This window comes from Doryrhamphus excisus, chromosome 23 (genome assembly GCF_030265055.1).
Source record: "Doryrhamphus excisus isolate RoL2022-K1 chromosome 23, RoL_Dexc_1.0, whole genome shotgun sequence".
NCBI classification, from domain to species: domain Eukaryota; kingdom Metazoa; phylum Chordata; class Actinopteri; order Syngnathiformes; family Syngnathidae; genus Doryrhamphus; species Doryrhamphus excisus.
In genome coordinates this window covers 5,137,405-5,159,972 of record NC_080488.1, presented here as the reverse complement: position 1 = coordinate 5,159,972, position 22,568 = coordinate 5,137,405, and the positions used below count along the sequence as shown (strand labels likewise).

At 47.6% G+C, this 22,568-nt stretch overlaps 55 non-coding genes across 55 annotated transcripts; all 55 read left to right on the top strand.

The window, feature by feature from the left end:
- The first annotated feature begins 261 nt into the window (after positions 1-261).
- LOC131110761 (U5 spliceosomal RNA) lies at positions 262-376 on the top strand. The gene has a single exon (XR_009121020.1). It is a non-coding gene; the product is annotated as a U5 spliceosomal RNA (small nuclear RNA).
- Positions 377-512: 136 nt separating this feature from the next.
- On the top strand, positions 513-594 carry trnal-aag (transfer RNA leucine (anticodon AAG)). Its single transcript has one exon. It is a non-coding gene; the product is annotated as a tRNA-Leu (tRNA).
- Positions 595-997: 403 nt separating this feature from the next.
- On the top strand, positions 998-1,112 carry LOC131110704 (U5 spliceosomal RNA). The gene has a single exon (XR_009120962.1). It is a non-coding gene; the product is annotated as a U5 spliceosomal RNA (small nuclear RNA).
- Positions 1,113-1,248: 136 nt separating this feature from the next.
- On the top strand, positions 1,249-1,330 carry trnal-uag (transfer RNA leucine (anticodon UAG)). Its single transcript has one exon. It is a non-coding gene; the product is annotated as a tRNA-Leu (tRNA).
- A 403-nt stretch (positions 1,331-1,733) lies between these two features.
- Positions 1,734-1,848, top strand: LOC131110811 (U5 spliceosomal RNA). Its single transcript, XR_009121068.1, has one exon. It is a non-coding gene; the product is annotated as a U5 spliceosomal RNA (small nuclear RNA).
- A 238-nt stretch (positions 1,849-2,086) lies between these two features.
- trnal-aag (transfer RNA leucine (anticodon AAG)) lies at positions 2,087-2,168 on the top strand. Its single transcript has one exon. It is a non-coding gene; the product is annotated as a tRNA-Leu (tRNA).
- A 272-nt stretch (positions 2,169-2,440) lies between these two features.
- Positions 2,441-2,522, top strand: trnal-uag (transfer RNA leucine (anticodon UAG)). The gene has a single exon. It is a non-coding gene; the product is annotated as a tRNA-Leu (tRNA).
- Positions 2,523-2,925: 403 nt separating this feature from the next.
- LOC131110732 (U5 spliceosomal RNA) lies at positions 2,926-3,037 on the top strand. The gene has a single exon (XR_009120991.1). It is a non-coding gene; the product is annotated as a U5 spliceosomal RNA (small nuclear RNA).
- A 239-nt stretch (positions 3,038-3,276) lies between these two features.
- Positions 3,277-3,358, top strand: trnal-aag (transfer RNA leucine (anticodon AAG)). Its single transcript has one exon. It is a non-coding gene; the product is annotated as a tRNA-Leu (tRNA).
- A 255-nt stretch (positions 3,359-3,613) lies between these two features.
- trnal-uag (transfer RNA leucine (anticodon UAG)) lies at positions 3,614-3,695 on the top strand. Its single transcript has one exon. It is a non-coding gene; the product is annotated as a tRNA-Leu (tRNA).
- Positions 3,696-4,098: 403 nt separating this feature from the next.
- LOC131110760 (U5 spliceosomal RNA) lies at positions 4,099-4,213 on the top strand. Its single transcript, XR_009121019.1, has one exon. It is a non-coding gene; the product is annotated as a U5 spliceosomal RNA (small nuclear RNA).
- Positions 4,214-4,349: 136 nt separating this feature from the next.
- Positions 4,350-4,431, top strand: trnal-aag (transfer RNA leucine (anticodon AAG)). Its single transcript has one exon. It is a non-coding gene; the product is annotated as a tRNA-Leu (tRNA).
- Positions 4,432-4,834: 403 nt separating this feature from the next.
- On the top strand, positions 4,835-4,949 carry LOC131110703 (U5 spliceosomal RNA). Its single transcript, XR_009120961.1, has one exon. It is a non-coding gene; the product is annotated as a U5 spliceosomal RNA (small nuclear RNA).
- A 136-nt stretch (positions 4,950-5,085) lies between these two features.
- Positions 5,086-5,167, top strand: trnal-uag (transfer RNA leucine (anticodon UAG)). Its single transcript has one exon. It is a non-coding gene; the product is annotated as a tRNA-Leu (tRNA).
- A 404-nt stretch (positions 5,168-5,571) lies between these two features.
- On the top strand, positions 5,572-5,686 carry LOC131110810 (U5 spliceosomal RNA). Its single transcript, XR_009121067.1, has one exon. It is a non-coding gene; the product is annotated as a U5 spliceosomal RNA (small nuclear RNA).
- Positions 5,687-5,924: 238 nt separating this feature from the next.
- On the top strand, positions 5,925-6,006 carry trnal-aag (transfer RNA leucine (anticodon AAG)). The gene has a single exon. It is a non-coding gene; the product is annotated as a tRNA-Leu (tRNA).
- Positions 6,007-6,278: 272 nt separating this feature from the next.
- trnal-uag (transfer RNA leucine (anticodon UAG)) lies at positions 6,279-6,360 on the top strand. Its single transcript has one exon. It is a non-coding gene; the product is annotated as a tRNA-Leu (tRNA).
- A 403-nt stretch (positions 6,361-6,763) lies between these two features.
- Positions 6,764-6,878, top strand: LOC131110702 (U5 spliceosomal RNA). Its single transcript, XR_009120960.1, has one exon. It is a non-coding gene; the product is annotated as a U5 spliceosomal RNA (small nuclear RNA).
- Positions 6,879-7,008: 130 nt separating this feature from the next.
- Positions 7,009-7,090, top strand: trnal-aag (transfer RNA leucine (anticodon AAG)). The gene has a single exon. It is a non-coding gene; the product is annotated as a tRNA-Leu (tRNA).
- A 279-nt stretch (positions 7,091-7,369) lies between these two features.
- On the top strand, positions 7,370-7,451 carry trnal-uag (transfer RNA leucine (anticodon UAG)). Its single transcript has one exon. It is a non-coding gene; the product is annotated as a tRNA-Leu (tRNA).
- A 403-nt stretch (positions 7,452-7,854) lies between these two features.
- Positions 7,855-7,969, top strand: LOC131110700 (U5 spliceosomal RNA). Its single transcript, XR_009120958.1, has one exon. It is a non-coding gene; the product is annotated as a U5 spliceosomal RNA (small nuclear RNA).
- A 136-nt stretch (positions 7,970-8,105) lies between these two features.
- trnal-aag (transfer RNA leucine (anticodon AAG)) lies at positions 8,106-8,187 on the top strand. Its single transcript has one exon. It is a non-coding gene; the product is annotated as a tRNA-Leu (tRNA).
- A 299-nt stretch (positions 8,188-8,486) lies between these two features.
- Positions 8,487-8,568, top strand: trnal-uag (transfer RNA leucine (anticodon UAG)). The gene has a single exon. It is a non-coding gene; the product is annotated as a tRNA-Leu (tRNA).
- A 403-nt stretch (positions 8,569-8,971) lies between these two features.
- LOC131110698 (U5 spliceosomal RNA) lies at positions 8,972-9,086 on the top strand. The gene has a single exon (XR_009120957.1). It is a non-coding gene; the product is annotated as a U5 spliceosomal RNA (small nuclear RNA).
- Positions 9,087-9,647: 561 nt separating this feature from the next.
- Positions 9,648-9,729, top strand: trnal-uag (transfer RNA leucine (anticodon UAG)). The gene has a single exon. It is a non-coding gene; the product is annotated as a tRNA-Leu (tRNA).
- A 403-nt stretch (positions 9,730-10,132) lies between these two features.
- On the top strand, positions 10,133-10,247 carry LOC131110697 (U5 spliceosomal RNA). The gene has a single exon (XR_009120956.1). It is a non-coding gene; the product is annotated as a U5 spliceosomal RNA (small nuclear RNA).
- Positions 10,248-10,383: 136 nt separating this feature from the next.
- Positions 10,384-10,465, top strand: trnal-aag (transfer RNA leucine (anticodon AAG)). Its single transcript has one exon. It is a non-coding gene; the product is annotated as a tRNA-Leu (tRNA).
- A 278-nt stretch (positions 10,466-10,743) lies between these two features.
- Positions 10,744-10,825, top strand: trnal-uag (transfer RNA leucine (anticodon UAG)). The gene has a single exon. It is a non-coding gene; the product is annotated as a tRNA-Leu (tRNA).
- Positions 10,826-11,229: 404 nt separating this feature from the next.
- Positions 11,230-11,344, top strand: LOC131110809 (U5 spliceosomal RNA). The gene has a single exon (XR_009121066.1). It is a non-coding gene; the product is annotated as a U5 spliceosomal RNA (small nuclear RNA).
- A 238-nt stretch (positions 11,345-11,582) lies between these two features.
- trnal-aag (transfer RNA leucine (anticodon AAG)) lies at positions 11,583-11,664 on the top strand. The gene has a single exon. It is a non-coding gene; the product is annotated as a tRNA-Leu (tRNA).
- A 272-nt stretch (positions 11,665-11,936) lies between these two features.
- Positions 11,937-12,018, top strand: trnal-uag (transfer RNA leucine (anticodon UAG)). The gene has a single exon. It is a non-coding gene; the product is annotated as a tRNA-Leu (tRNA).
- Positions 12,019-12,421: 403 nt separating this feature from the next.
- On the top strand, positions 12,422-12,536 carry LOC131110808 (U5 spliceosomal RNA). The gene has a single exon (XR_009121065.1). It is a non-coding gene; the product is annotated as a U5 spliceosomal RNA (small nuclear RNA).
- Positions 12,537-12,672: 136 nt separating this feature from the next.
- Positions 12,673-12,754, top strand: trnal-uag (transfer RNA leucine (anticodon UAG)). Its single transcript has one exon. It is a non-coding gene; the product is annotated as a tRNA-Leu (tRNA).
- Positions 12,755-13,157: 403 nt separating this feature from the next.
- On the top strand, positions 13,158-13,272 carry LOC131110696 (U5 spliceosomal RNA). Its single transcript, XR_009120955.1, has one exon. It is a non-coding gene; the product is annotated as a U5 spliceosomal RNA (small nuclear RNA).
- Positions 13,273-13,408: 136 nt separating this feature from the next.
- trnal-uag (transfer RNA leucine (anticodon UAG)) lies at positions 13,409-13,490 on the top strand. Its single transcript has one exon. It is a non-coding gene; the product is annotated as a tRNA-Leu (tRNA).
- Positions 13,491-13,894: 404 nt separating this feature from the next.
- On the top strand, positions 13,895-14,009 carry LOC131110807 (U5 spliceosomal RNA). The gene has a single exon (XR_009121064.1). It is a non-coding gene; the product is annotated as a U5 spliceosomal RNA (small nuclear RNA).
- A 238-nt stretch (positions 14,010-14,247) lies between these two features.
- trnal-aag (transfer RNA leucine (anticodon AAG)) lies at positions 14,248-14,329 on the top strand. Its single transcript has one exon. It is a non-coding gene; the product is annotated as a tRNA-Leu (tRNA).
- Positions 14,330-14,601: 272 nt separating this feature from the next.
- Positions 14,602-14,683, top strand: trnal-uag (transfer RNA leucine (anticodon UAG)). The gene has a single exon. It is a non-coding gene; the product is annotated as a tRNA-Leu (tRNA).
- Positions 14,684-15,086: 403 nt separating this feature from the next.
- LOC131110695 (U5 spliceosomal RNA) lies at positions 15,087-15,201 on the top strand. Its single transcript, XR_009120954.1, has one exon. It is a non-coding gene; the product is annotated as a U5 spliceosomal RNA (small nuclear RNA).
- A 136-nt stretch (positions 15,202-15,337) lies between these two features.
- Positions 15,338-15,419, top strand: trnal-aag (transfer RNA leucine (anticodon AAG)). Its single transcript has one exon. It is a non-coding gene; the product is annotated as a tRNA-Leu (tRNA).
- Positions 15,420-15,710: 291 nt separating this feature from the next.
- On the top strand, positions 15,711-15,792 carry trnal-uag (transfer RNA leucine (anticodon UAG)). Its single transcript has one exon. It is a non-coding gene; the product is annotated as a tRNA-Leu (tRNA).
- Positions 15,793-16,195: 403 nt separating this feature from the next.
- On the top strand, positions 16,196-16,310 carry LOC131110694 (U5 spliceosomal RNA). The gene has a single exon (XR_009120953.1). It is a non-coding gene; the product is annotated as a U5 spliceosomal RNA (small nuclear RNA).
- A 561-nt stretch (positions 16,311-16,871) lies between these two features.
- On the top strand, positions 16,872-16,953 carry trnal-uag (transfer RNA leucine (anticodon UAG)). Its single transcript has one exon. It is a non-coding gene; the product is annotated as a tRNA-Leu (tRNA).
- A 403-nt stretch (positions 16,954-17,356) lies between these two features.
- On the top strand, positions 17,357-17,471 carry LOC131110806 (U5 spliceosomal RNA). Its single transcript, XR_009121063.1, has one exon. It is a non-coding gene; the product is annotated as a U5 spliceosomal RNA (small nuclear RNA).
- Positions 17,472-17,709: 238 nt separating this feature from the next.
- Positions 17,710-17,791, top strand: trnal-aag (transfer RNA leucine (anticodon AAG)). Its single transcript has one exon. It is a non-coding gene; the product is annotated as a tRNA-Leu (tRNA).
- A 261-nt stretch (positions 17,792-18,052) lies between these two features.
- Positions 18,053-18,134, top strand: trnal-uag (transfer RNA leucine (anticodon UAG)). Its single transcript has one exon. It is a non-coding gene; the product is annotated as a tRNA-Leu (tRNA).
- A 403-nt stretch (positions 18,135-18,537) lies between these two features.
- On the top strand, positions 18,538-18,652 carry LOC131110693 (U5 spliceosomal RNA). Its single transcript, XR_009120951.1, has one exon. It is a non-coding gene; the product is annotated as a U5 spliceosomal RNA (small nuclear RNA).
- A 561-nt stretch (positions 18,653-19,213) lies between these two features.
- Positions 19,214-19,295, top strand: trnal-uag (transfer RNA leucine (anticodon UAG)). The gene has a single exon. It is a non-coding gene; the product is annotated as a tRNA-Leu (tRNA).
- Positions 19,296-19,699: 404 nt separating this feature from the next.
- LOC131110757 (U5 spliceosomal RNA) lies at positions 19,700-19,814 on the top strand. Its single transcript, XR_009121016.1, has one exon. It is a non-coding gene; the product is annotated as a U5 spliceosomal RNA (small nuclear RNA).
- A 142-nt stretch (positions 19,815-19,956) lies between these two features.
- trnal-uag (transfer RNA leucine (anticodon UAG)) lies at positions 19,957-20,038 on the top strand. The gene has a single exon. It is a non-coding gene; the product is annotated as a tRNA-Leu (tRNA).
- A 403-nt stretch (positions 20,039-20,441) lies between these two features.
- Positions 20,442-20,556, top strand: LOC131110804 (U5 spliceosomal RNA). Its single transcript, XR_009121061.1, has one exon. It is a non-coding gene; the product is annotated as a U5 spliceosomal RNA (small nuclear RNA).
- A 238-nt stretch (positions 20,557-20,794) lies between these two features.
- On the top strand, positions 20,795-20,876 carry trnal-aag (transfer RNA leucine (anticodon AAG)). The gene has a single exon. It is a non-coding gene; the product is annotated as a tRNA-Leu (tRNA).
- Positions 20,877-21,137: 261 nt separating this feature from the next.
- On the top strand, positions 21,138-21,219 carry trnal-uag (transfer RNA leucine (anticodon UAG)). Its single transcript has one exon. It is a non-coding gene; the product is annotated as a tRNA-Leu (tRNA).
- A 403-nt stretch (positions 21,220-21,622) lies between these two features.
- LOC131110692 (U5 spliceosomal RNA) lies at positions 21,623-21,737 on the top strand. Its single transcript, XR_009120950.1, has one exon. It is a non-coding gene; the product is annotated as a U5 spliceosomal RNA (small nuclear RNA).
- Positions 21,738-22,298: 561 nt separating this feature from the next.
- On the top strand, positions 22,299-22,380 carry trnal-uag (transfer RNA leucine (anticodon UAG)). Its single transcript has one exon. It is a non-coding gene; the product is annotated as a tRNA-Leu (tRNA).
- Positions 22,381-22,568: the final 188 nt, after the last annotated feature.

The window sequence follows — 22,568 nt, the reverse complement described above, 5'->3', positions numbered from 1 at the left end:
TGGCCCAGAGGAATTCTTGACGGGAGCTGTCTCGTAACAGTGTCTGCTGAGGGTACAAAGCAGGCTTTGCAGAAACACTGTTGTTGTCAACCTTTCCAAACAACTCATAATGGTTGACGTAGTAGCCGGCCAGAGAGATAGGAAGACCCTTACGGTTTCAGTCTGTTTTATAACATTCACCACACGTCAGACTCACAGTGACACCTTGACTTTCAGGGGTATCAGCAAATGGCTGTCCCTTTGACTCTGGCGACATCGGTAGCGCTCATGTTTCTCTTCAGATCGTACAAATCTTTCGCCTTTTACTAAAGAGTTCCGTGGGGAGGAACAGCATGAGTATACTGCCAATTTTTGCTACTCTGCTCTCAGCAGAGTGTTTCTCAATGTTCAAAGTACGAAGCAGCTCTTTGATTCCAGTCAAATGGGTTAGGTTTGTGGGTGTGGTTGTGGTTAGGGTTAGGGTTAGGGTTGTGGTTAGGGTAAGGGTTAGGGAAAGGACACCCCCTTTCAGAGGTAGTGTGGCCGAGTGGTCAAAGGCGCTGGATTAAGGCTCCAGTCTCATTTGAGGCGTGGGTTCCAATCCCACCACTGCCAACAAGAGTCTAAATAATGTGTCAACATCCTTGACTTTAGGCATCTCTTTCTGAAAATTTTTTTGCCCAACTGACCTTGCCACCCCAGGGCTTCGTAGGGAAAAGTTTGCTCCCTTTCTACCCAAGAGACAGATGGACTCCTTTGGCCCAGAGGAATTCTTGACGGGAGCTGTCTCGTAACAGTGTCTGCTGAGGGTACAAAGCAGGCTTTGCAGAAACACTGTTGTTGTCAACCTTTCCAAACAACTCATAATGGTTGACGTAGTAGCCGGCCAGAGAGATAGGAAGACCCTTACGGTTTCAGTCTGTTTTATAACATTCACCACACGTCAGACTCACAGTGACACCTTGACTTTCAGGGGTATCAGCAAATGGCTGTCCCTTTGACTTTGGCGACATCGGTAGCGCTCATGTTTCTCTTCAGATCGTACAAATCTTTCGCCTTTTACTAAAGATTTCCGTGGGGAGGAACAGCATGAGTATACTGCCAATTTTTGCTACTCTGCTCTCAGCAGAGTGTTTCTCAATGTTCAAAGTAAGAAGCAGCCCTTTGATTCCAGTCAAATGGGTTACGTGTGTGGTTGTGGTTAGGGTTAGGGTTCGGGTTAGGGTTGTGGTTAGGGTAAGGGTTAGGGAAAGGACACCCCCTTTCAGAGGTAGTGTGGCCGAGTGGTCAAAGGCGCTGGATTTAGGCTCCAGTCTCATTTGAGGCGTGGGTTCAAATCCCACCACTGCCAACAAGAGTCTAAATAATGTGTCAACATCCTTGACTTTAGGCATCTTTAGGCAAATTTTTTCTTGCCCAACTGACCTTGCCACCCCAGGGCTTCGTAGGGAAAAGTTTGCTCCCTTTCTACCCAAGAGACAGATGGACTCCTTTGGCCCAGAGGAATTCTTGACGGGAGCTGTCTCGTAACAGTGTCTGCTGAGGGTACAAAGCAGGCTTTGCAGAAACACTGTTGTTGTCAACCTTTCCAAACAACTCATAATGGTTGACGTAGTAGCCGGCCAGAGAGATATGAAGACCCTTACGGTTTCAGTCTGTTTTATAACATTCACCACACGTCAGACTCACAGTGACACCTTGACTTTCAGGGGTATCAGCAAATGGCTGTCCCTTTGACTCTGGCAACATCGGTAGCGCTCATGTTTCTCTTCAGATCGTACAAATCTTTCGCCTTTTACTAAAGATTTCCGTGGGGAGGAACAGCATGAGTATACTGCCAATTTTTGCTACTCTGCTCTCAGCAGAGTGTTTCTCAATGTTCAAAGTAAGAAGCAGCCCTTTGGTTCCAGTCAAACGGTTGCGAGTTTGATGTCTGGAACGGTGTTGCGGCACCCAACCCATTTGGCAGAAGCAGCTGTTGGACACATGGAAGATGTCGATATCATCTGCGAGCCGTGCGTATGTGCCGTTTTGCTCGCCAGCAGAGTGTTTGTCAATTTTGAAAGTAAGAAGCAGTCCTTTGATTGCAGTCAAACCGCCTTTCAGAGGTAGTGTGGCCGAGTGGTCAAAGGCGCTGGATTAAGGCTCCAGTCTCATTTGAGGCGTGGGTTCAAATCCCACCACTGCCACTAAGAGTCCAAAGCAATACTTTGTCAACATCCTTGACTTTAGGCATCTTGTGATACTGGGGCTGTTTGACTTGAACAGCATGAGTATACTGCCAATTTTTGCTATTCTGCTCTCAGCAGAGTGTTTGTCAATGTTGAAAGTAAGAAGCAGCCCTTTGATTCCAGTCAAATGGGTTAGGTTTGTGGGTGTGGTTGTGGTTAGGGTTAGGGTTCGGGTCAGGGTTGTGGTTGTGGTTAGGGTAAGGGTTAGGGAAAGGACACCCCCTTACAGAGGTAGTGTGGCCGAGTGGTCAAAGGCGCTGGATTTAGGCTCCAGTCTCATTTGAGGCGTGGTTTCAAATCCCACCACTGCCAACAAGAGTCTAAATAATTTGTCAACATCCTTGACTTTAGGCATCTCTTCCTGAAAATTTTTTTGCCCAACTGACCTTGCCACCCCAGGGCTTCGTAGGGAAAAGTTTGCTCCCTTTCTACCCAAGAGACAGATGGACTCCTTTGGCCCAGAGGAATTCTTGACGGGAGCTGTCTCGTAACAGTGTCTGCTGCGGGTACAAAGCAGGCTTTGCAGAAACACTGTTGTTGTCAACCTTTCCAAACAACTCATAATGGTTGACGTAGTAGCCGGCCAGAGAGATAGGAAGACCCTTACGGTTTCAGTCTGTTTTATAACATTCACCACACGTCAGACTCACAGTGACACCTTGACTTTCAGGGGTATCAGCAAATGGCTGTCCCTTTGACTCTGGCGACATCGGTAGCGCTCATGTTTCTCTTCAGATCGTACAAATCTTTCGCCTTTTACTAAAGATTTCCGTGGGGAGGAACAGCATGAGTATACTGCCAATTTTTGCTACTCTGCTCAGCAGAGTGTTTCTCAATGTTCAAAGTAAGAAGCAGCCCTTTGGTTCCAGTCAAACGGTTGCGAGTTTGATGTCTGGAACGGTGTTGCGGCACCCAACCCATTTGGCAGAAGCAGCTGTTGGACACATGGAAGATGTCGATATCATCTGCGAGCCGTGCGTATGTGCCGTTTTGCTCGCCAGCAGAGTGTTTGTCAATTTTGAAAGTATGAAGCAGTCCTTTGATTGCAGTCAAACCGCCTTTCAGAGGTAGTTTGGCCGAGTGGTCAAAGGCGCTGGATTAAGGCTCCAGTCTCATTTGAGGCGTGGGTTCAAATCCCACCACTGCCACTAAGAGTCCAAAGCAATACTTTGTCAACATCCTTGACTTTAGGCATCTTGTGATACTGGGGCTGTTTGACTTGAGCAGCATGAGTATACTGCCAATTTTTACTATTCTGCTCTCAGCAGAGTGTTTGTCAATGTTGAAAGTAAGAAGCAGCCCTTTGATTCCAGTCAAATGGGTTAGGTTTGTGGGTCTGGTTGTGGTTAGGGTTAGGGTTCGGGTTAGGGTTAGGGGTTAGGGAAAGGACACCCCCTTTCAGAGGTAGTGTGGCCGAGTGGTCAAAGGCGCTGGATTTAGGCTCCAGTCTCATTTGAGGCGTGGTTTCAAATCCCACCACTGCCAACAAGAGTCTAAATAATTTGTCAACATCCTTGACTTTAGGCATCTCTTCCTGAAATTTTTTTTGCCCAACTGACCTTGCCACCCCAGGGCTTCGTAGGGAAAAGTTTGCTCCCTTTCTACCCAAGAGACAGATGGACTCCTTTGGCCCAGAGGAATTCTTGACGGGAGCTGTCTCGTAACAGTGTCTGCTGAGGGTACAAAGCAGGCTTTGCAGAAACACTGTTGTTGTCAACCTTTCCAAACAACTCATAATGGTTGACGTAGTAGCCGGCCAGAGAGATAGGAAGACCCTTACGGTTTCAGTCTGTTTTATAACATTCACCACACGTCAGACTCACAGTGACACCTTGACTTTCAGGGGTATCAGCAAATGGCTGTCCCTTTGACTCTGGCGACATCGGTAGCGCTCATGTTTCTCTTCAGATCGTACAAATCTTTCGCCTTTTACTAAAGAGTTCCGTGGGGAGGAACAGCATGAGTATACTGCCAATTTTTGCTACTCTGCTCTCAGCAGAGTGTTTCTCAATGTTCAAAGTACGAAGCAGCTCTTTGATTCCAGTCAAATGGGTTAGGTTTGTGGGTGTGGTTGTGGTTAGGGTTAGGGTTAGGGTTGTGGTTAGGGTAAGGGTTAGGGAAAGGACACCCCCTTTCAGAGGTAGTGTGGCCGAGTGGTCAAAGGCGCTGGATTAAGGCTCCAGTCTCATTTGAGGCGTGGGTTCCAATCCCACCACTGCCAACAAGAGTCTAAATAATGTGTCAACATCCTTGACTTTAGGCATCTCTTTCTGAAAATTTTTTTGCCCAACTGACCTTGCCACCCCAGGGCTTCGTAGGGAAAAGTTTGCTCCCTTTCTACCCAAGAGACAGATGGACTCCTTTGGCCCAGAGGAATTCTTGACGGGAGCTGTCTCGTAACAGTGTCTGCTGAGGGTACAAAGCAGGCTTTGCAGAAACACTGTTGTTGTCAACCTTTCCAAACAACTCATAATGGTTGACGTAGTAGCCGGCCAGAGAGATAGGAAGACCCTTACGGTTTCAGTCTGTTTTATAACATTCACCACACGTCAGACTCACAGTGACACCTTGACTTTCAGGGGTATCAGCAAATGGCTGTCCCTTTGACTTTGGCGACATCGGTAGCGCTCATGTTTCTCTTCAGATCGTACAAATCTTTCGCCTTTTACTAAAGATTTCCGTGGGGAGGAACAGCATGAGTATACTGCCAATTTTTGCTACTCTGCTCTCAGCAGAGTGTTTCTCAATGTTCAAAGTAAGAAGCAGCCCTTTGATTCCAGTCAAATGGGTTACGTGTGTGGTTGTGGTTAGGGTTAGGGTTCGGGTTAGGGTTGTGGTTAGGGTAAGGGTTAGGGAAAGGACACCCCCTTTCAGAGGTAGTGTGGCCGAGTGGTCAAAGGCGCTGGATTTAGGCTCCAGTCTCATTTGAGGCGTGGGTTCAAATCCCACCACTGCCAACAAGAGTCTAAATAATGTGTCAACATCCTAGACTTTAGGCATCTCTTCCTGAAATTTTTTCTTGCCCAACTGACCTTGCCACCCCAGGGCTTCGTAGGGAAAAGTTTGCTCCCTTTCTACCCAAGAGACAGATGGACTCCTTTGGCCCAGAGGAATTCTTGACGGGAGCTGTCTCGTAACAGTGTCTGCTGAGGGTACAAAGCAGGCTTTGCAGAAACACTGTTGTTGTCAACCTTTCCAAACAACTCATAATGGTTGACGTAGTAGCCGGCCAGAGAGATATGAAGACCCTTACGGTTTCAGTCTGTTTTATAACATTCACCACACGTCAGACTCACAGTGACACCTTGACTTTCAGGGGTATCAGCAAATGGCTGTCCCTTTGACTCTGGCGACATCGGTAGCGCTCATGTTTCTCTTCAGATCGTACAAATCTTTCGCCTTTTACTAAAGATTTCCGTGGGGAGGAACAGCATGAGTATACTGCCAATTTTTGCTACTCTGCTCTCAGCAGAGTGTTTCTCAATGTTCAAAGTAAGAAGCAGCCCTTTGGTTCCAGTCAAACGGTTGCGAGTTTGATGTCTGGAACGGTGTTGCGGCACCCAACCCATTTGGCAGAAGCAGCTGTTGGACACATGGAAGATGTCGATATCATCTGCGAGCCGTGCGTATGTGCCGTTTTGCTCGCCAGCAGAGTGTTTGTCAATTTTGAAAGTAAGAAGCAGTCCTTTGATTGCAGTCAAACCGCCTTTCAGAGGTAGTGTGGCCGAGTGGTCAAAGGCGCTGGATTAAGGCTCCAGTCTCATTTGAGGCGTGGGTTCAAATCCCACCACTGCCACTAAGAGTCCAAAGCAATACTTTGTCAACATCCTTGACTTTAGGCATCTTGTGATACTGGGGCTGTTTGACTTGAACAGCATGAGTATACTGCCAATTTTTGCTATTCTGCTCTCAGCAGAGTGTTTGTCAATGTTGAAAGTAAGAAGCAGCCCTTTGATTCCAGTCAAATGGGTTAGGTTTGTGGGTGTGGTTGTGGTTAGGGTTAGGGTTCGGGTCAGGGTTGTGGTTGTGGTTAGGGTAAGGGTTAGGGAAAGGACACCCCCTTACAGAGGTAGTGTGGCCGAGTGGTCAAAGGCGCTGGATTTAGGCTCCAGTCTCATTTGAGGCGTGGTTTCAAATCCCACCACTGCCAACAAGAGTCTAAATAATTTGTCAACATCCTTGACTTTAGGAATCTCTTCCTGAAAATTTTTTTGCCCAACTGACCTTGCCACCCCAGGGCTTCGTAGGGAAAAGTTTGCTCCCTTTCTACCCAAGAGACAGATGGACTCCTTTGGCCCAGAGGAATTCTTGACGGGAGCTGTCTCGTAACAGTGTCTGCTGAGGGTACAAAGCAGGCTTTGCAGAAACACTGTTGTTGTCAACCTTTCCAAACAACTCATAATGGTTGACGTAGTAGCCGGCCAGAGAGATAGGAAGACCCTTACGGTTTCAGTCTGTTTTATAACATTCACCACACGTCAGACTCACAGTGACACCTTGACTTTCAGGGGTATCAGCAAATGGCTGTCCCTTTGACTCTGGCGACATCGGTAGCGCTCATGTTTCTCTTCAGATCGTACAAATCTTTCGCCTTTTACTAAAGATTTCCGTGGGGAGGAACAGCATGAGTATACTGCCAATTTTTGCTACTCTGCTCTCAGCAGAGTGTTTCTCAATGTTCAAAGTACGAAGCAGCTCTTTGATTCCAGCCAAATGGGTTAGGTTTGTGGGTGTGGTTGTGGTTAGGGTTCGGGTTAGGGTTGTGGTTAGGGTTAGGGAAAGGACACCCCCTTTCAGAGGTAGTGTGGCCGAGTGGTCAAAGGCGCTGGATTAAGGCTCCAGTCTCATTTGAGGCGTGGGTTCAAATCCCACCACTGCCACTAAGAGTCCAAAGCAATACTTTGTCAACATCCTTGACTTTAGGCATCTTGTGATACTGGGGCTGTTTGACTTGAGCAGCATGAGTATACTGCCAATTTTTACTATTCTGCTCTCAGCAGAGTGTTTGTCAATGTTGAAAGTAAGAAGCAGCCCTTTGATTCCAGTCAAATGGGTTAGGTTTGTGGGTGTGGTTAGGGTTAGGGTTAGGGTTAGGGTTAGGGTTAGGGTTAGGGTTCGGGTTAGGGTTAGGGGTTAGGGAAAGGACACCCCCTTTCAGAGGTAGTGTGGCCGAGTGGTCAAAGGCGCTGGATTTAGGCTCCAGTCTCATTTGAGGCGTGGGTTCAAATCCCACCACTGCCAACAAGAGTCTAAATAATGTGTCAACATCCTTGACTTTAGGCATCTCTTCCTGAAAATTTTTTTGCCCAACTGACCTTGCCACCCCAGGGCTTCGTAGGGAAAAGTTTGCTCCCTTTCTACCCAAGAGACAGATGGACTCCTTTGGCCCAGAGGAATTCTTGACGGGAGCTGTCTCGTAACAGTGTCTGCTGAGGGTACAAAGCAGGCTTTGCAGAAACACTGTTGTTGTCAACCTTTCCAAACAACTCATAATGGTTGACGTAGTAGCCGGCCAGAGAGATAGGAAGACCCTTACGGTTTCAGTCTGTTTTATAACATTCACCACACGTCAGACTCACAGTGACACCTTGACTTTCAGGGGTATCAGCAAATGGCTGTCCCTTTGACTCTGGCGACATCGGTAGCGCTCATGTTTCTCTTCAGATCGTACAAATCTTTCGCCTTTTACTAAAGATTTCCGTGGGGAGGAACAGCATGAGTATACTGCCAATTTTTGCTACTCTGCTCTCAGCAGAGTGTTTCTCAATGTTCAAAGTACGAAGCAGCTCTTTGATTCCAGCCAAATGGGTTAGGTTTGTGGGTGTGGTTGTGGTTAGGGTTCGGGTTAGGGTTGTGGTTAGGGTAAGGGTTAGGGAAAGGACACCCCCTTTCAGAGGTAGTGTGGCCGAGTGGTCAAAGGCGCTGGATTAAGGCTCCAGTCTCATTTGAGGCGTGGGTTCAAATCCCACCACTGCCACTAAGAGTCCAAAGCAATACTTTGTCAACATCCTTGACTTTAGGCATCTTGTGATACTGGGGCTGTTTGACTTGAGCAGCATGAGTATACTGCCAATTTTTACTATTCTGCTCTCAGCAGAGTGTTTGTCAATGTTGAAAGTAAGAAGCAGCCCTTTGATTCCAGTCAAATGGGTTAGGTTTGTGGGTGTGGTTGTGGTTAGGGTTAGGGTTAGGGTTAGGGTTAGGGTTAGGGTTAGGGTTCGGGTTAGGGTTAGGGGTTAGGGGTTAGGGGTTAGGGAAAGGACACCCCCTTTCAGAGGTAGTGTGGCCGAGTGGTCAAAGGCGCTGGATTTAGGCTCCAGTCTCATTGGAGGCGTGGTTTCAAATCCCACCACTGCCAACAAGAGTCTAAATAATTTGTCAACATCCTTGACTTTAGGCATCTCTTCCTGAAATTTTTTTTGCCCAACTGACCTTGCCACCCCAGGGCTTCGTAGGGAAAAGTTTGCTCCCTTTCTACCCAAGAGACAGATGGACTCCTTTGGCCCAGAGGAATTCTTGACGGGAGCTGTCTCGTAACAGTGTCTGCTGAGGGTACAAAGCAGGCTTTGCAGAAACACTGTTGTTGTCAACCTTTCCAAACAACTCATAATGGTTGACGTAGTAGCCGGCCAGAGAGATAGGAAGACCCTTACGGTTTCAGTCTGTTTTATAACATTCACCACACGTCAGACTCACAGTGACACCTTGACTTTCAGGGGTATCAGCAAATGGCTGTCCCTTTGACTCTGGCGACATCGGTAGCGCTCATGTTTCTCTTCAGATCGTACAAATCTTTCGCCTTTTACTAAAGATTTCCGTGGGGAGGAACAGCATGAGTATACTGCCAATTTTTGCTACTCTGCTCTCAGCAGAGTGTTTCTCAATGTTCAAAGTAAGAAGCAGCCCTTTGGTTCCAGTCAAACGGTTGCGAGTTTGATGTCTGGAACGGTGTTGCGGCACCCAACCCATTTGGCAGAAGCAGCTGTTGGACACATGGAAGATGTCGATATCATCTGCAAGCCGTGCGTATGTGCCGTTTCGCTCGCCAGCAGAGTGTTTGTCAATTATGAAAGTAAGAAGCAGTCCTTTGATTGCAGTCAAACCGCCTTTCAGAGGTAGTGTGGCCGAGTGGTCAAAGGCGCTGGTTCAAATCCCACCACTGCCACTAAGAGTCCAAAGCAATACTTTGTCAACATCCTTGACTTTAGGCATCTTGTGATACTGGGGCTGTTTGACTTGAACAGCATGAGTATACTGCCAATTTTTGCTATTCTGCTCTCAGCAGAGTGTTTGTCAATGTTGAAAGTAAGAAGCAGCCCTTTGATTCCAGTCAAATGGGTTAGGTTTGTGGGTGTGGTTGTGGTTAGGGTTAGGGTTCGGGTTAGGGTTGTGGTTGTGGTTAGGGTAAGGGTTAGGGAAAGGACACCGCCTTTCAGAGGTAGTGTGGCCGAGTGGTCAAAGGCGCTGGATTTAGGCTCCAGTCTCATCTGAGGCGTGGGTTCAAATCCCACCACTGCCAACAAGAGTCTAAATAATTTGTCAACATCCTTGACTTTAGGCATCTCTTCCTGAATTTTTTTTTGCCCAACTGACCTTGCCACCCCAGGGCTTCGTAGGGAAAAGTTTGCTCCCTTTCTACCCAAGAGACAGATGGACTCCTTTGGCCCAGAGGAATTCTTGACGGGAGCTGTCTCGTAACAGTGTCTGCTGAGGGTACAAAGCAGGCTTTGCAGAAACACTGTTGTTGTCAACCTTTCCAAACAACTCATAATGGTTGACGTAGTAGCCGGCCAGAGAGATAGGAAGACCCTTACGGTTTCAGTCTGTTTTATAACATTCACCACACGTCAGACTCACAGTGACACCTTGACTTTCAGGGGTATCAGCAAATGGCTGTCCCTTTGACTCTGGCGACATCGGTAGCGCTCATGTTTCTCTTCAGATCGTACAAATCTTTCGCCTTTTACTAAAGATTTCCGTGGGGAGGAACAGCATGAGTATACTGCCAATTTTTGCTACTCTGCTCTCAGCAGAGTGTTTCTCAATGTTCAAAGTACGAAGCAGCCCTTTGATTCCAGTCAAATGGGTTAGGTTTGTGGGTGTGGTTGTGGATAGGGTTAGGGTTCGGGTTAGGGTTGTGGTTAGGGTAAGGGAAAGGACACCCCCTTTCAGAGGTAGTGTGGCCGAGTGGTCAAAGGCGCTGGATTAAGGCTCCAGTCTCATTTGAGGCGTGGGTTCAAATCCCACCACTGCCACTAAGAGTCCAAAGCAATACTTTGTCAACATCCTTGACTTTAGGCATCTTGTGATACTGGGGCTGTTTGACTTGAAGAGCATGAGTATACTGCCAATTTTTGCTATTCTGCTCTCAGCAGAGTGTTTGTCAATGTTGAAAGTAAGAAGCAGCCCTTTGATTCCAGTCAAATGGGTTAGGTTTGTGGGTGTGGTTGTGGTTAGGGTTAGGGTTAGGGTTCGGGTCAGGGTTGTGGTTGTGGTTAGGGTAAGGGTTAGGGAAAGGACACCCCCTTTCAGAGGTAGTGTGGCCGAGTGGTCAAAGGCGCTGGATTTAGGCTCCAGTCTCATTTGAGGCGTGGGTTCAAATCCCACCACTGCCAACAAGAGTCTAAATAATGTGTCAACATCCTTGACTTTAGGCATCTCTTCCTGAAAATTTTTCTTGCCCAACTGACCTTGCCACCCCAGGGCTTCGTAGGGAAAAGTTTGCTCCCTTTCTACCCAAGAGACAGATGGACTCCTTTGGCCCAGAGGAATTCTTGACGGGAGCTGTCTCGTAACAGTGTCTGCTGAGGGTACAAAGCAGGCTTTGCAGAAACACTGTTGTTGTCAACCTTTCCAAACAACTCATAATGGTTGACGTAGTAGCCGGCCAGAGAGATATGAAGACCCTTACGGTTTCAGTCTGTTTTATAACATTCACCACACGTCAGACTCACAGTGACACCTTGACTTTCAGGGGTATCAGCAAATGGCTGTCCCTTTGACTCTGGCGACATCGGTAGCGCTCATGTTTCTCTTCAGATCGTACAAATCTTTCGCCTTTTACTAAAGATTTCCGTGGGGAGGAACAGCATGAGTATACTGCCAATTTTTGCTACTCTGCTCTCAGCAGAGTGTTTCTCAATGTTCAAAGTAAGAAGCAGCCCTTTGGTTCCAGTCAAACGGTTGCGAGTTTGATGTCTGGAACGGTGTTGCGGCACCCAACCCATTTGGCAGAAGCAGCTGTTGGACACATGGAAGATGTCGATATCATCTGCGAGCCGTGCGTATGTGCCGTTTTGCTCGCCAGCAGAGTGTTTGTCAATTTTGAAAGTAAGAAGCAGTCCTTTGATTGCAGTCAAACCGCCTTTCAGAGGTAGTGTGGCCGAGTGGTCAAAGGCGCTGGATTAAGGCTCCAGTCTCATTTGAGGCGTGGGTTCAAATCCCACCACTGCCACTAAGAGTCCAAAGCAATACTTTGTCAACATCCTTGACTTTAGGCATCTTGTGATACTGGGGCTGTTTGACTTGAACAGCATGAGTATACTGCCAATTTTTGCTATTCTGCTCTCAGCAGAGTGTTTGTCAATGTTGAAAGTAAGAAGCAGCCCTTTGATTCCAGTCAAATGGGTTAGGTTTGTGGGTGTGGTTGTGGTTAGGGTTAGGGTTCGGGTCAGGGTTGTGGTTGTGGTTAGGGTAAGGGTTAGGGAAAGGACACCCCCTTACAGAGGTAGTGTGGCCGAGTGGTCAAAGGCGCTGGATTTAGGCTCCAGTCTCATTTGAGGCGTGGTTTCAAATCCCACCACTGCCAACAAGAGTCTAAATAATTTGTCAACATCCTTGACTTTAGGCATCTCTTCCTGAAATTTTTTTTGCCCAACTGACCTTGCCACCCCAGGGCTTCGTAGGGAAAAGTTTGCTCCCTTTCTACCCAAGAGACAGATGGACTCCTTTGGCCCAGAGGAATTCTTGACGGGAGCTGTCTCGTAACAGTGTCTGCTGAGGGTACAAAGCAGGCTTTGCAGAAACACTGTTGTTGTCAACCTTTCCAAACAACTCATAATGGTTGACGTAGTAGCCGGCCAGAGAGATAGGAAGACCCTTACGGTTTCAGTCTGTTTTATAACATTCACCACACGTCAGACTCACAGTGACACCTTGACTTTCAGGGGTATCAGCAAATGGCTGTCCCTTTGACTCTGGCGACATCGGTAGCGCTCATGTTTCTCTTCAGATCGTACAAATCTTTCGCCTTTTACTAAAGATTTCCGTGGGGAGGAACAGCATGAGTATACTGCCAATTTTTGCTACTCTGCTCTCAGCAGAGTGTTTCTCAATGTTCAAAGTACGAAGCAGCTCTTTGATTCCAGCCAAATGGGTTAGGTTTGTGGGTGTGGTTGTGGTTAGGGTTCGGGTTAGGGTTGTGGTTAGGGTAAGGGTTAGGGAAAGGACACCCCCTTTCAGAGGTAGTGTGGCCGAGTGGTCAAAGGCGCTGGATTTAGGCTCCAGTCTCATTTGAGGCGTGGTTTCAAATCCCACCACTGCCAACAAGAGTCTAAATAATTTGTCAACATCCTTGACTTTAGGCATCTCTTCCTGAAATTTTTTTTGCCCAACTGACCTTGCCACCCCAGGGCTTCGTAGGGAAAAGTTTGCTCCCTTTCTACCCAAGAGACAGATGGACTCCTTTGGCCCAGAGGAATTCTTGACGGGAGCTGTCTCGTAACAGTGTCTGCTGAGGGTACAAAGCAGGCTTTGCAGAAACACTGTTGTTGTCAACCTTTCCAAACAACTCATAATGGTTGACGTAGTAGCCGGCCAGAGAGATAGGAAGACCCTTACGGTTTCAGTCTGTTTTATAACATTCACCACACGTCAGACTCACAGTGACACCTTGACTTTCAGGGGTATCAGCAAATGGCTGTCCCTTTGACTTTGGCGACATCGGTAGCGCTCATGTTTCTCTTCAGATCGTACAAATCTTTCGCCTTTTACTAAAGATTTCCGTGGGGAGGAACAGCATGAGTATACTGCCAATTTTTGCTACTCTGCTCTCAGCAGAGTGTTTCTCAATGTTCAAAGTAAGAAGCAGCCCTTTGATTCCAGTCAAATGGGTTACGTGTGTGGTTGTGGTTAGGGTTAGGGTTCGGGTTAGGGTTGTGGTTAGGGTAAGGGTTAGGGAAAGGACACCCCCTTTCAGAGGTAGTGTGGCCGAGTGGTCAAAGGCGCTGGATTTAGGCTCCAGTCTCATTTGAGGCGTGGGTTCAAATCCCACCACTGCCAACAAGAGTCTAAATAATGTGTCAACATCCTAGACTTTAGGCATCTCTTCCTGAAATTTTTTCTTGCCCAACTGACCTTGCCACCCCAGGGCTTCGTAGGGAAAAGTTTGCTCCCTTTCTACCCAAGAGACAGATGGACTCCTTTGGCCCAGAGGAATTCTTGACGGGAGCTGTCTCGTAACAGTGTCTGCTGAGGGTACAAAGCAGGCTTTGCAGAAACACTGTTGTTGTCAACCTTTCCAAACAACTCATAATGGTTGACGTAGTAGCCGGCCAGAGAGATATGAAGACCCTTACGGTTTCAGTCTGTTTTATAACATTCACCACACGTCAGACTCACAGTGACACCTTGACTTTCAGGGGTATCAGCAAATGGCTGTCCCTTTGACTCTGGCGACATCGGTAGCGCTCATGTTTCTCTTCAGATCGTACAAATCTTTCGCCTTTTACTAAAGATTTCCGTGGGGAGGAACAGCATGAGTATACTGCCAATTTTTGCTACTCTGCTCTCAGCAGAGTGTTTCTCAATGTTCAAAGTAAGAAGCAGCCCTTTGGTTCCAGTCAAACGGTTGCGAGTTTGATGTCTGGAACGGTGTTGCAGCACCCAACCCATTTGGCAGAAGCAGCTGTTGGACACATGGAAGATGTCGATATCATCTGCGAGCCGTGCGTATGTGCCGTTTTGCTCGCCAGCAGAGTGTTTGTCAATTTTGAAAGTAAGAAGCAGTCCTTTGATTGCAGTCAAACCGCCTTTCAGAGGTAGTGTGGCCGAGTGGTCAAAGGCGCTGGATTAAGGCTCCAGTCTCATTTGAGGCGTGGGTTCAAATCCCACCACTGCCACTAAGAGTCCAAAGCAATACTTTGTCAACATCCTTGACTTTAGGCATCTTGTGATACTGGGGCTGTTTGACTTGAACAGCATGAGTATACTGCCAATTTTTGCTATTCTGCTCTCAGCAGAGTGTTTGTCAATGTTGAAAGTAAGAAGCAGCCCTTTGATTCCAGTCAAATGGGTTAGGTTTGTGGGTGTGGTTGTGGTTAGGGTTAGGGTTCGGGTCAGGGTTGTGGTTGTGGTTAGGGTAAGGGTTAGGGAAAGGACACCCCCTTACAGAGGTAGTGTGGCCGAGTGGTCAAAGGCGCTGGATTTAGGCTCCAGTCTCATTTGAGGCGTGGTTTCAAATCCCACCACTGCCAACAAGAGTCTAAATAATTTGTCAACATCCTTGACTTTAGGCATCTCTTCCTGAAATTTTTTTTGCCCAACTGACCTTGCCACCCCAGGGCTTCGTAGGGAAAAGTTTGCTCCCTTTCTACCCAAGAGACAGATGGACTCCTTTGGCCCAGAGGAATTCTTGACGGGAGCTGTCTCGTAACAGTGTCTGCTGAGGGTACAAAGCAGGCTTTGCAGAAACACTGTTGTTGTCAACCTTTCCAAACAACTCATAATGGTTGACGTAGTAGCCGGCCAGAGAGATAGGAAGACCCTTACGGTTTCAGTCTGTTTTATAACATTCACCACACGTCAGACTCACAGTGACACCTTGACTTTCAGGGGTATCAGCAAATGGCTGTCCCTTTGACTCTGGCGACATCGGTAGCGCTCATGTTTCTCTTCAGATCGTACAAATCTTTCGCCTTTTACTAAAGATTTCCGTGGGGAGGAACAGCATGAGTATACTGCCAATTTTTGCTACTCTGCTCTCAGCAGAGTGTTTCTCAATGTTCAAAGTACGAAGCAGCTCTTTGATTCCAGCCAAATGGGTTAGGTTTGTGGGTGTGGTTGTGGTTAGGGTTCGGGTTAGGGTTGTGGTTAGGGTAAGGGTTAGGGAAAGGACACCCCCTTTCAGAGGTAGTGTGGCCGAGTGGTCAAAGGCGCTGGATTAAGGCTCCAGTCTCATTTGAGGCGTGGGTTCAAATCCCACCACTGCCACTAAGAGTCCAAAGCAATACTTTGTCAACATCCTTGACTTTAGGCATCTTGTGATACTGGGGCTGTTTGACTTGAGCAGCATGAGTATACTGCCAATTTTTACTATTCTGCTCTCAGCAGAGTGTTTGTCAATGTTGAAAGTAAGAAGCAGCCCTTTGATTCCAGTCAAATGGGTTAGGTTTGTGGGTGTGGTTAGGGTTAGGGTTAGGGTTAGGGTTAGGGTTAGGGTTAGGGTTAGGGTTAGGGTTCGGGTTAGGGTTAGGGGTTAGGGAAAGGACACCCCCTTTCAGAGGTAGTGTGGCCGAGTGGTCAAAGGCGCTGGATTTAGGCTCCAGTCTCATTTGAGGCGTGGGTTCAAATCCCACCACTGCCAACAAGAGTCTAAATAATGTGTCAACATCCTTGACTTTAGGCATCTCTTCCTGAAAATTTTTTTGCCCAACTGACCTTGCCACCCCAGGGCTTCGTAGGGAAAAGTTTGCTCCCTTTCTACCCAAGAGACAGATGGACTCCTTTGGCCCAGAGGAATTCTTGACGGGAGCTGTCTCGTAACAGTGTCTGCTGAGGGTACAAAGCAGGCTTTGCAGAAACACTGTTGTTGTCAACCTTTCCAAACAACTCATAATGGTTGACGTAGTAGCCGGCCAGAGAGATAGGAAGACCCTTACGGTTTCAGTCTGTTTTATAACATTCACCACACGTCAGACTCACAGTGACACCTTGACTTTCAGGGGTATCAGCAAATGGCTGTCCCTTTGACTCTGGCGACATCGGTAGCGCTCATGTTTCTCTTCAGATCGTACAAATCTTTCGCCTTTTACTAAAGATTTCCGTGGGGAGGAACAGCATGAGTATACTGCCAATTTTTGCTACTCTGCTCTCAGCAGAGTGTTTCTCAATGTTCAAAGTAAGAAGCAGCCCTTTGGTTCCAGTCAAACGGTTGCGAGTTTGATGTCTGGAACGGTGTTGCGGCACCCAACCCATTTGGCAGAAGCAGCTGTTGGACACATGGAAGATGTCGATATCATCTGCGAGCCGTGCGTATGTGCCGTTTCGCTCGCCAGCAGAGTGTTTGTCAATTATGAAAGTAAGAAGCAGTCCTTTGATTGCAGTCAAACCGCCTTTCAGAGGTAGTGTGGCCGAGTGGTCAAAGGCGCTGGTTCAAATCCCACCACTGCCACTAAGAGTCCAAAGCAATACTTTGTCAACATCCTTGACTTTAGGCATCTTGTGATACTGGGGCTGTTTGACTTGAACAGCATGAGTATACTGCCAATTTTTGCTATTCTGCTCTCAGCAGAGTGTTTGTCAATGTTGAAAGTAAGAAGCAGCCCTTTGATTCCAGTCAAATGGGTTAGGTTTGTGGGTGTGGTTGTGGTTAGGGTTAGGGTTCGGGTTAGGGTTGTGGTTGTGGTTAGGGTAAGGGTTAGGGAAAGGACACCGCCTTTCAGAGGTAGTGTGGCCGAGTGGTCAAAGGCGCTGGATTTAGGCTCCAGTCTCATCTGAGGCGTGGGTTCAAATCCCACCACTGCCAACAAGAGTCTAAATAATTTGTCAACATCCTTGACTTTAGGCATCTCTTCCTGAATTTTTTTTTGCCCAACTGACCTTGCCACCCCAGGGCTTCGTAGGGAAAAGTTTGCTCCCTTTCTACCCAAGAGACAGATGGACTCCTTTGGCCCAGAGGAATTCTTGACGGGAGCTGTCTCGTAACAGTGTCTGCTGAGGGTACAAAGCAGGCTTTGCAGAAACACTGTTGTTGTCAACCTTTCCAAACAACTCATAATGGTTGACGTAGTAGCCGGCCAGAGAGATAGGAAGACCCTTACGGTTTCAGTCTGTTTTATAACATTCACCACACGTCAGACTCACAGTGACACCTTGACTTTCAGGGGTATCAGCAAATGGCTGTCCCTTTGACTCTGGCGACATCGGTAGCGCTCATGTTTCTCTTCAGATCGTACAAATCTTTCGCCTTTTACTAAAGATTTCCGTGGGGAGGAACAGCATGAGTATACTGCCAATTTTTGCTACTCTGCTCTCAGCAGAGTGTTTCTCAATGTTCAAAGTAAGAAGCAGCCATTTTGTTCCAGTCAAACGGTTGCGAGTTTGATGTCTGGAACGGTGTTGCGGCACCCAACCCATTTGGCAGAAGCAGCTGTTGGACACATGGAAGATGTCGATATCATCTGCGAGCCATGCGTATGTGCCGTTTTGCTCGCCAGCAGAGTGTTTGTCAATTTTGAAAGTAAGAAGCAGTCCTTTGATTGCAGTCAAACCGCCTTTCAGAGGTAGTGTGGCCGAGTGGTCAAAGGCGCTGGATTAAGGCTCCAGTCTCATTTGAGGCGTGGGTTCAAATCCCACCACTGCCACTAAGAGTCCAAAGCAATACTTTGTCAACATCCTTGACTTTAGGCGTCTTGTGATACTGGGGCTGTTTGACTTGAACAGCATGAGTATACTGCCAATTTTTGCTATTCTGCTCTCAGCAGAGTGTTTGTCAATGTTGAAAGTAAGAAGCAGCCCTTTGATTCCAGTCAAATGGGTTAGGTTTGTGGGTGTGGTTGTGGTTAGGGTTAGGGTTAGGGTTCGGGTTAGGGTTAGGGGTTAGGGAAAGGACACCCCCTTTCAGAGGTAGTGTGGCCGAGTGGTCAAAGGCGCTGGATTTAGGCTCCAGTCTCATTGGAGGCGTGGTTTCAAATCCCACCACTGCCAACAAGAGTCTAAATAATTTGTCAACATCCTTGACTTTAGGCATCTCTTCCTGAAATTTTTTTTGCCCAACTGACCTTGCCACCCCAGGGCTTCGTAGGGAAAAGTTTGCTCCCTTTCTACCCAAGAGACAGATGGACTCCTTTGGCCCAGAGGAATTCTTGACGGGAGCTGTCTCGTAACAGTGTCTGCTGAGGGTACAAAGCAGGCTTTGCAGAAACACTGTTGTTGTCAACCTTTCCAAACAACTCATAATGGTTGACGTAGTAGCCGGCCAGAGAGATAGGAAGACCCTTACGGTTTCAGTCTGTTTTATAACATTCACCACACGTCAGACTCACAGTGACACCTTGACTTTCAGGGGTATCAGCAAATGGCTGTCCCTTTGACTCTGGCGACATCGGTAGCGCTCATGTTTCTCTTCAGATCGTACAAATCTTTCGCCTTTTACTAAAGATTTCCGTGGGGAGGAACAGCATGAGTATACTGCCAATTTTTGCTACTCTGCTCTCAGCAGAGTGTTTCTCAATGTTCAAAGTAAGAAGCAGCCCTTTGGTTCCAGTCAAACGGTTGCGAGTTTGATGTCTGGAACGGTGTTGCGGCACCCAACCCATTTGGCAGAAGCAGCTGTTGGACACATGGAAGATGTCGATATCATCTGCGAGCCGTGCGTATGTGCCGTTTCGCTCGCCAGCAGAGTGTTTGTCAATTATGAAAGTAAGAAGCAGTCCTTTGATTGCAGTCAAACCGCCTTTCAGAGGTAGTGTGGCCGAGTGGTCAAAGGCGCTGGTTCAAATCCCACCACTGCCACTAAGAGTCCAAAGCAATACTTTGTCAACATCCTTGACTTTAGGCATCTTGTGATACTGGGGCTGTTTGACTTGAACAGCATGAGTATACTGCCAATTTTTGCTATTCTGCTCTCAGCAGAGTGTTTGTCAATGTTGAAAGTAAGAAGCAGCCCTTTGATTCCAGTCAAATGGGTTAGGTTTGTGGGTGTGGTTGTGGTTAGGGTTAGGGTTAGGGTTCGGGTCAGGGTTGTGGTTAGGATAAGGGTTAGGGAAAGGACACCCCCTTTCAGAGGTAGTGTGGCCGAGTGGTCAAAGGCGCTGGATTTAGGCTCCAGTCTCATTTGAGGCGTGGGTTCAAATCCCACCACTGCCAACAAGAGTCTAAATAATGTGTCAACATCCTTGACTTTAGGCATCTCTTCCTGAAATTTTTTCTTGCCCAACTGACCTTGCCACCCCAGGGCTTCGTAGGGAAAAGTTTGCTCCCTTTCTACCCAAGAGACAGATGGACTCCTTTGGCCCAGAGGAATTCTTGACGGGAGCTGTCTCGTAACAGTGTCTGCTGAGGGTACAAAGCAGGCTTTGCAGAAACACTGTTGTTGTCAACCTTTCCAAACAACTCATAATGGTTGACGTAGTAGCCGGCCAGAGAGATAGGAAGACCCTTACGGTTTCAGTCTGTTTTATAACATTCACCACACGTCAGACTCACAGTGACACCTTGACTTTCAGGGGTATCAGCAAATGGCTGTCCCTTTGACTCTGGCGACATCGGTAGCGCTCATGTTTCTCTTCAGATCGTACAAATCTTTCGCCTTTTACTAAAGATTTCCGTGGGGAGGAACAGCATGAGTATACTGCCAAGTTTTGCTACTCTGCTCTCAGCAGAGTGTTTCTCAATGTTCAAAGTAAGAAGCAGCCCTTTGATTCCAGTCAAATGGGTTACGTTTGTGGGTGTGGTTGTGGTTAGGGTTAGGGTTCGGGTTAGGGTTGTGGTTAGGGTAAGGGTTAGGGAAAGGACACCCCCTTTCAGAGGTAGTGTGGCCGAGTGGTCAAAGGCGCTGGATTTAGGCTCCAGTCTCATCTGAGGCGTGGGTTCAAATCCCACCACTGCCAACAAGAGTCTAAATAATTTGTCAACATCCTTGACTTTAGGCATCTCTTCCTGAATTTTTTTTTGCCCAACTGACCTTGCCACCCCAGGGCTTCGTAGGGAAAAGTTTGCTCCCTTTCTACCCAAGAGACAGATGGACTCCTTTGGCCCAGAGGAATTCTTGACGGGAGCTGTCTCGTAACAGTGTCTGCTGAGGGTACAAAGCAGGCTTTACAGAAACACTGTTGTTGTCAACCTTTCCAAACAACTCATAATGGTTGACGTAGTAGCCGGCCAGAGAGATAGGAAGACCCTTACGGTTTCAGTCTGTTTTATAACATTCACCACACGTCAGACTCACAGTGACACCTTGACTTTCAGGGGTATCAGCAAATGGCTGTCCCTTTGACTCTGGCGACATCGGTAGCGCTCATGTTTCTCTTCAGATCGTACAAATCTTTCGCCTTTTACTAAAGATTTCCGTGGGGAGGAACAGCATGAGTATACTGCCAATTTTTGCTACTCTGCTCTCAGCAGAGTGTTTCTCAATGTTCAAAGTAAGAAGCAGCCATTTTGTTCCAGTCAAACGGTTGCGAGTTTGATGTCTGGAACGGTGTTGCGGCACCCAACCCATTTGGCAGAAGCAGCTGTTGGACACATGGAAGATGTCGATATCATCTGCGAGCCATGCGTATGTGCCGTTTTGCTCGCCAGCAGAGTGTTTGTCAATTTTGAAAGTATGAAGCAGTCCTTTGATTGCAGTCAAACCGCCTTTCAGAGGTAGTGTGGCCGAGTGGTCAAAGGCGCTGGATTAAGGCTCCAGTCTCATTTGAGGCGTGGGTTCAAATCCCACCACTGCCACTAAGAGTCCAAAGCAATACTTTGTCAACATCCTTGACTTTAGGCGTCTTGTGATACTGGGGCTGTTTGACTTGAACAGCATGAGTATACTGCCAATTTTTGCTATTCTGCTCTCAGCAGAGTGTTTGTCAATGTTGAAAGTAAGAAGCAGCCCTTTGATTCCAGTCAAATGGGTTAGGTTTGTGGGTGTGGTTGTGGTTAGGGTTAGGGTTAGGGTTCGGGTTAGGGTTAGGGGTTAGGGAAAGGACACCCCCTTTCAGAGGTAGTGTGGCCGAGTGGTCAAAGGCGCTGGATTTAGGCTCCAGTCTCATTGGAGGCGTGGTTTCAAATCCCACCACTGCCAACAAGAGTCTAAATAATTTGTCAACATCCTTGACTTTAGGCATCTCTTCCTGAAATTTTTTTTGCCCAACTGACCTTGCCACCCCAGGGCTTCGTAGGGAAAAGTTTGCTCCCTTTCTACCCAAGAGACAGATGGACTCCTTTGGCCCAGAGGAATTCTTGACGGGAGCTGTCTCGTAACAGTGTCTGCTGAGGGTACAAAGCAGGCTTTGCAGAAACACTGTTGTTGTCAACCTTTCCAAACAACTCATAATGGTTGACGTAGTAGCCGGCCAGAGAGATAGGAAGACCCTTACGGTTTCAGTCTGTTTTATAACATTCACCACACGTCAGACTCACAGTGACACCTTGACTTTCAGGGGTATCAGCAAATGGCTGTCCCTTTGACTCTGGCGACATCGGTAGCGCTCATGTTTCTCTTCAGATCGTACAAATCTTTCGCCTTTTACTAAAGATTTCCGTGGGGAGGAACAGCATGAGTATACTGCCAATTTTTGCTACTCTGCTCTCAGCAGAGTGTTTCTCAATGTTCAAAGTAAGAAGCAGCCCTTTGGTTCCAGTCAAACGGTTGCGAGTTTGATGTCTGGAACGGTGTTGCGGCACCCAACCCATTTGGCAGAAGCAGCTGTTGGACACATGGAAGATGTCGATATCATCTGCGAGCCGTGCGTATGTGCCGTTTCGCTCGCCAGCAGAGTGTTTGTCAATTATGAAAGTAAGAAGCAGTCCTTTGATTGCAGTCAAACCGCCTTTCAGAGGTAGTGTGGCCGAGTGGTCAAAGGCGCTGGTTCAAATCCCACCACTGCCACTAAGAGTCCAAAGCAATACTTTGTCAACATCCTTGACTTTAGGCATCTTGTGATACTGGGGCTGTTTGACTTGAACAGCATGAGTATACTGCCAATTTTTGCTATTCTGCTCTCAGCAGAGTGTTTGTCAATGTTGAAAGTAAGAAGCAGCCCTTTGATTCCAGTCAAATGGGTTAGGTTTGTGGGTGTGGTTGTGGTTAGGGTTAGGGTTCGGGTTAGGGTTGTGGTTGTGGTTAGGGTAAGGGTTAGGGAAAGGACACCGCCTTTCAGAGGTAGTGTGGCCGAGTGGTCAAAGGCGCTGGATTTAGGCTCCAGTCTCATCTGAGGCGTGGGTTCAAATCCCACCACTGCCAACAAGAGTCTAAATAATTTGTCAACATCCTTGACTTTAGGCATCTCTTCCTGAATTTTTTTTTGCCCAACTGACCTTGCCACCCCAGGGCTTCGTAGGGAAAAGTTTGCTCCCTTTCTACCCAAGAGACAGATGGACTCCTTTGGCCCAGAGGAATTCTTGACGGGAGCTGTCTCGTAACAGTGTCTG